Here is a 6,947-nt window from a genome sequence, read left to right as displayed (position 1 = left end):
GTCTTACCCCTCGCATGTTGAGTTTTATTATTATTATTATTATTATTATTATTATTATTATTATTATTATTATTATTATTATTATTATTATTATTATTATTATTATTATTATTATTATTATTATTATTATACACGAGCTATTCTACACTCTAGGTGTAGAATATTATTCTACACCAAACTATTATATTGAACATAATTCAGTACTGTTCAGTATTCGTGTTTCAGTATAGTTCAGTATTTTGTGGTCCTGGGTGTAGTCCTGAGTGATACTGAATGCGGTTTTTGGTCAGTTTTGACTTGCGGTGTAGAATAATATTCTGCACCACCTAGGGTGTAGAATAGCGCTGCTGTATGTGTGTGTGTGTGTATATATATATATATATATATATATATATATATATATATATATATATATATATAACAGACAGGCTATGTGGTTCCACAAGAACTGTGAGTGCATCTTGGTATGAAACTATGAATCACACTTTCTAATATTCAGGATTTATCAGAATGCTGCAAATGATGCATTCTGTGATCTGATTGTTGAAATTGTCAAAAGCTGCCATCAATGTAAGCATTAATTTATTAGCATATGCAGAACTAATGCTTGTCCTTATTATCATATATGTAGCGAGGAATAGTTGTCTTAATTTTTTTTTCTATGTTCTAGTGGATGTCTGTTGACCCCAGAGATTTTTGTAATCTATCATTGCATATTTTATCTTGGGAAATGGTGTAGCACTATGGATTATTTTACTTATCTTGTTTGCTTCCCCCGCATGAGTGTGTGCCACATAAGCTGACTTTACCAGACAACATAAAGGCAGTAAACTAATGGCTGCGTTCAACTTGTTGCACAACATTATAATTGATTTCACATTGCTGTTTGATAGAGATGATTTGTTGACTGTGACTGTTTTCACATTGTAGCTTTGATATGGACAGATCACCCGGCTCTCATACTGATTCCCCTTCTATTGTGTAAACAAATTGCATCATAACGCAGTTGTCATGCAATTTGGTCTAATCTATCATATAATAATCACCTTCTTATTTGGGATATAGAAAAAAAAACTAGCATATTTGGCATCTCCTATTGAGCATATATAAAAATAGGATACTGCAACCTGCTCCTGTATGCCTAATCTATCATATAACCACACCGCTTGACAGCTTGCGTTTTATTCTAACTAGTTAAAAGCCCGTGCATTGCAACGGGTACATATAATATCACGATAACATATGTATAAGCGCATGTTATACTGTATCTAAAATAGATATTGCAATCGTGATGTTTTACAAGTTGCAATACACGAGCATTCACTTTATCATAACAAGTTTGTGTTTTACAATACATGTTTTACAATATATTGTACAATTAAGAATCTAATCTCTCAATGTTTCGACCAAGAGAACGTGCTTTGCACGGCGGCTGGTCACCAATCAAAGATAGTTCAGAAGATTTTCAAGTTCACGATGCGGCATCTAACTTCTTGCAGCTGAAGCATGCAGATAGTTGAAGCTGTAGTTAGAAATATCCTGCACATAAGTTGATTGTTAATTTTTAAAGTTAAAGTACTATTGATATATCTTGAAAAAAATATGTATCGACGTGTAATGCATTACCTCTTTCATAGAGTTAGAACCTCTTTATATACAATATTCTTTGTGAATATATCCTTTATCGGTCTCTTCTTCCCCTTCCCTTTCTCTTTTCCCTTGTTCACGTCCTTCTCAGCAGCCGGCACAGCCAAAATCCTAATGTTCGATCTTGTTGTAGCTCTTGATAGCGCCACATACAATTGGCTATGCGAGAACATTGGTTCCGGCAAGTATACCCCTGACGTTAGGAATAGTCTGCCCCTGTGCCTCGTTAACAGTCATTGCAAAGCTGAGTCGAATAGGGAACTACTTTCGCTTAAATTGGAAAGGGAACATCTCATCGTTCGACGGGCATAAGCGTATTCGAGGCAGAAAAACCCGCTTTCCAGCGTGCTGTCCCAACACAATTTATGTGTCTATGGTATTCTTTTGGAACCCCCGTATGATAAGCCTGGTACCATTACAAAGTCCTTTCGCAAGGATCAATGTTCCTAAGCAATATCACCGGACAACCAATCTTCAGCTTCAACACATGTGGAGGTAGACCATTGGATGTCAAAGTGTTAAGGAATTCCTCAGGGTAGTAATTGTGCGGATCGTCCACCGCACCGTCAAAGCGATGGCTGTGATTCTTACTGTTGTTTGGGCTGCAGTTGTTTTGGATTGGCTGTAATAGTTTCCGTACCTTGTGCGGCAGCTACAGCACTGCTTGTACCACAGCCGATCAGGCTGAATATGTTTTGCAGTTGTTATAACAATGAGGAAAAGTAACTTTCTCACCATATTTCAACATATGAGTAACGTTAAGAACAGGAAAGAAACTACCAACCTGAAGAGCATGATGAAGCAAGAGTCCACCATCATGCCCAAGGCAGGCCCATCCAATGAGGACCAGGAAAAAGCCAAACCCGAAATAGATTGTACCCTGCACCAGTGTTTTTAAGGCGTCGCTTAAGCGCCAAGGCGCTGCACGCACGACGCCTTAGCAGACGACTCGCCTTAGATTCATGTGGCGTCCGCCTTACAGCCGAGGCGTCCAAAAAACGTCGCTTTGGCATCCAAATCGCGCCAAATCGCGCATGGCGGGCGCCATACGAGGAAGCCTCTGCTCTAGACAGTGGGAAAACGCAGGAGAATAGGCGCGAAAAAAAGGAAAGAGAGAGCGATTAGGCATCCAAGCTCGCCTTAGGGGTAAGGCAGCACCTTGTCTCCTTATGCACATGCTGATGCCCCCTCGATTCCGCCGTCTCCTCATCGATTCTGATGCAGGGTCCTCTCTATTCCACCGTCTCCTCGTCGATTCCGCTCAATTGCGCCGTCTCCTCGCCGTCGCCTGCTCGATTCCGCCTTCTCACCATCGGCTGCTCGATCTGGAAGGGGATGGCGTCGACTGTAGATCTAGAAGGGGAGCAGCGAGGGAGGGGAGCAGAGCAGCGCATCCGGAGAGAGGGGAGGAGCTACGGACGGAAGCAGAGCCGCAGAGGGAAGTGGAGCGGCGGAGAGACGAGCGGAGGCGGACGAGTGGTGGAGAACGAGGAGCAGCGCTGGAGGGGATTCCCATTGGGATAAACCACGCCAGGAGGGGGTGGGGCACATGGGCCGCCTGGTGGGCTAGGCCAGCCCACTTCTTACTCCTCTCTTTTTCTTTTTTCCTTTTCTTTTTTCTTCATCATCTACTACTCTAAGCTGTTGTTTTAAGTTTTTTTTAAAATCCGTAAGGCGTCGCTTCGCCTCACGCCTCAGTCGCCTAAGCGTAAGGCGGTAGTCACTCGCCACGCCTCGCCTTGCCGCCTTAAAAACATTGCCCTGCACAGTTTATGAGGCTCATTTGTTAGCTAGAAATATAAATGAAACTGAAACAACTTGGGTTTTGCAGGGATAATATCAAGACCTTGTGATTCTTAGGCCGGCTTGGTGGAGAATTACATAGCTTGCTTTAGCCCAATGGTCAGTAAGACACCAGAAACAAAGCAGATCTAACAACATGACAAATAACAGTGCTAATCAGTAAACAGGAGGCTAGACTGAAGTCAGAATCAATCAAGAGGGTGGATCATTATTACATTACCGATTGCCAGGAATCTCTTGACAAACAGCATAATGATCCCAAGCAATGAGAAGAGGACTCCAAATCCAATCTAGCCCAGCCCAATCTCTATTGGCAAAAAAGAAAGAAAGAAAGAGAGGACGCAGACAGGTTTAGCAAAAGTTGGGAGAAACGGGGGCGTTGTACATTGCAAGTTTGCAACACAATCACAGCACAAGGAGCTGTAGTGTCACAAACGTCACAAAAAAGCCAGTTTCCTGAATATATTGTGTTATGTTAGTAGCCATGTTTAGCTATTAATTAATAGATACAGAGTGACTGATGGTCCGTGTTATTCTTGATTAGACAAAAAACATGCAACTACATGCCATTAAAATCACGTAGTTCAGAACTTTGGAAATCAACGCATAGATTTATAGGTGAAACCTACCTTGGTTAGTGCTTATTTCAAAAGTATATATGGAGAGTCTATAGACCACATAAGTGATAACTCAAAATATGAAACAGAAACAAAGATGCAGTACTGAACTTTTTTTTTAACAATGATGCATAATTGATTTGATACGAAAAGACTAGGCAAAAGGTCCTGCTCCTTGCCAAATCGTCTCGGAAAAAACCCACTGTAGTCTGTAAATGACAAACATAAATAAGTTGTTGTCTTGTTGATATCTAAAAAGCTAAACAACATGCTGGCTCATTTAATGTCATGAAAAAGGGCAGTACTGGAATAAAATGGCCTGATTATCTTTTCCATTTGGAACTGATGACTCTTTCTTCTTTTACTTCTACTTTTGAAAGTTTAGTGCAGCCAAAACAAGGTAATAATTAAATCTTGACATGATTCAGCTATTACCTCTTGACTGATATCATGCTACTATGAGAAGCAGTGCCTTCAGGATCAAATGCTCCTTTTTTGCTCAGCTGAAAGGGAACAAAAACAATTATTGAATCTGAGGTTAGACAAAATGCCACATGGCACCGAAGGAAATGATATGGAATACAGTTTTAAGACCAAGTTTCAGACATATATATTGTCAAGGAAATTTTAGAACAGTTTTAGCTGGGGATACGGACCGCTCCCCAGCTACTCATATCTGCTTCTTGCTCTTTTAGGTATCCTAATTCCCTGTGCATACATTGGACATCTGATAGTTGCTTTGTTTCGCAACATTGGTAATTTTAAGTCTTATAAACCATGACATGCCAACATGTATTAGAACAACGAACACTGAAGAACCAGAAGAATCACATACCTTCTTCGTTAAACCTAAAGAGGAGTTCACAAACTCGTCCCTGCAGCATTTAGGAACATCTCTGAAATTTGTTTGTCCTTTGCCTATACTCTGGTGATTTATTAGAGTAGGTAATGAACTGCAGCGGAGCGAAGGGGAGGAGCCGCCATTGCCCTTTTCGACGGGGAAGCTGTAAACGATGGGTCTGCCAGGGATCTGGCAGGGTGGTCGCCATGGCCGGCGAGGTCACGTCCGATGCTAGATCTTGAAGGGCCTAGTGAAGGAGGCTGGGGAGGCAACCGACAGCGCAGGCGCGAATGGCGAGGTCGACGGGCGTGTGCGACGAGGGCCTTCTCGGTAGTCCTCCTTCTCGGTGGTCCGTCGGCCGCGGATCGGCGGGGTGAGGCCGACGGCGCGGGCGCGAACACCTTCTCGGCGGCGGAACAGGCTTGGGCGGCGGCGCGGCAGGGACGGAGAGGAGGCGGCGGCGTGGCTGAGCCCGGGGCGAGGAGTACTGTCGACCGAAACAATGGATAAGAAATCCAATGCAACGCGACTTACCGGCGTGGCTCCTCGCGGATCTATAACGGGTGCTCGGCGGTGTCGGACAGGGGCGGGGCGAGGTGCTGGTGCAGGCGCGAGGGTGTGGCGGCGTGGGTTGCGGTGACTGCGCGTCGTGGGAGAGCGCAGATGTGGGCAGGCGAGGGTGCGGTGATTCCTTTCCTTCCGGGGCTGCGGTGATTGCGCGTCGCGCGGGGCCGGTGCACTGCATGCGCGGGCGAGTGAAAGCGCGCCGGGCGAGCGCAGGAGCGTGCGATTTTTCGCATCGCTAATTTTTAGTTGTAGAGATTCTGTGTACTGGGTTGTTGAGGGTATAAACTTTGAAATTAGAGTTAAGCCCACTCTAGTTCTGATCTGTGAGTTTCAGATTTGACAGGCTGCCCTACTATCATTTAGACAGTGGAGTATGTTGTAAATCTTGGGTATTGAGAGACGGAACACAACCTGCTCCTGTATGCCTTTCTGGGTTCTTTGTATTGGACAACACATTGTTTATAACGCTTACCTTTTTGTTGCAATGCTTTGTATTTTTTAAGATGATGTTTTCTGCAATCTACAGCATCATTTAAATGTGTCTGTATTACAATGCATTCTCCCTCCAATCAAAATAAGTACTGCTTTGATTGACAACCTCAATAACATAACTTCGACCACCACATTCTGTTCTAAAATATTAGTATACCTTAATAAAAGTACTAGTATAGTGAAGTGCTTTTCAAGACAAATATATCCATGTGGCTGATCAAGTAAAATATCAATGGTCAAACTTAAGATAATTTGTTTGCACCTACCCTCTGTCCTAGCTACGCTACTTTTTATGGTTACATTCTGCATAGGGGTCATGAGAACAAATCTGTTATATTTTTTTAATGTAAAAAAATCTGTGATAATTGAATATGATGGAGACCATGGATGATGTAAGTGCCTCATCAATCTGTATTGCTGCACTTTGTATTGCCCTTTTTTGCGTAATGGATGATATGTTTGCTCTCCTATGCATTCTTGAATCCACTGGAGTTGATGAGGGTGCATATAATTCCTGCTTTTATTATCTTATTAGGAGAGTGCATTTTAGACCCTTGACTTCTCCAGAGATAGTTTAGTAGTTTACAGTTGCACCTGGAACAGAAAGACACATTAATTATATGTTCGCTCAAAATAACTGGACAGCGAAATGATTTCCAAAGGTTGTCATTGAACTTAAATGAACGTGGCAAAAAGATGGACATGCAAGAGCAAAGCTACTTGGTTAATTGCTTGTTATTTATTGCACATTAGGTTATCATCAGTATCTCTCGAATTTTGAATTAAAAAGCACTCCATAGATTGTTTTTTTCTTTCTAAAACGAAGAGCATATGTTTTTAAAATAAGGGAAACTGTAGTACCAAGTAATCTTTCAAGTCTCGATGTTTCCTGCAATGATTAACTTGACTGTTAGTGAGAGTAATATAGTAAGATCTTTATGGGTTATTAGACATTGCTACCAGTATCAACAAGTTTGGTG

At 42.3% G+C, this 6,947-nt stretch overlaps 1 long non-coding RNA gene across 3 annotated transcripts; it reads right to left on the bottom strand.

Moving 5' to 3' along the window:
• Window positions 1-1,317: 1,317 nt before the first annotated feature.
• LOC136538938 (uncharacterized) lies at window positions 1,318-5,664 on the bottom strand. Of its 3 annotated transcripts, XR_010779486.1 has the most exons (7): window positions 4,903-5,663; window positions 4,503-4,570; window positions 3,671-3,757; window positions 3,494-3,578; window positions 2,432-3,408; window positions 1,627-2,331; window positions 1,318-1,539 (listed from the first exon to the last, which is right to left on the bottom strand). It is a non-coding gene; the product is annotated as an uncharacterized lncRNA (long non-coding RNA). The 3 variants fall into 3 exon arrangements; XR_010779487.1 differs by having other exon boundaries at window positions 1,627-3,408; window positions 3,666-3,757; window positions 4,903-5,664; XR_010779485.1 differs by having other exon boundaries at window positions 1,627-3,408.
• Between the last annotated feature and the right edge of the window lie 1,283 nt (window positions 5,665-6,947).

This window comes from Miscanthus floridulus, chromosome 2 (assembly GCF_019320115.1).
Source record: "Miscanthus floridulus cultivar M001 chromosome 2, ASM1932011v1, whole genome shotgun sequence".
NCBI lineage: Eukaryota > Viridiplantae > Streptophyta > Magnoliopsida > Poales > Poaceae > Miscanthus > Miscanthus floridulus.
This window is presented reverse-complemented; position numbering and strand designations above follow the sequence as displayed.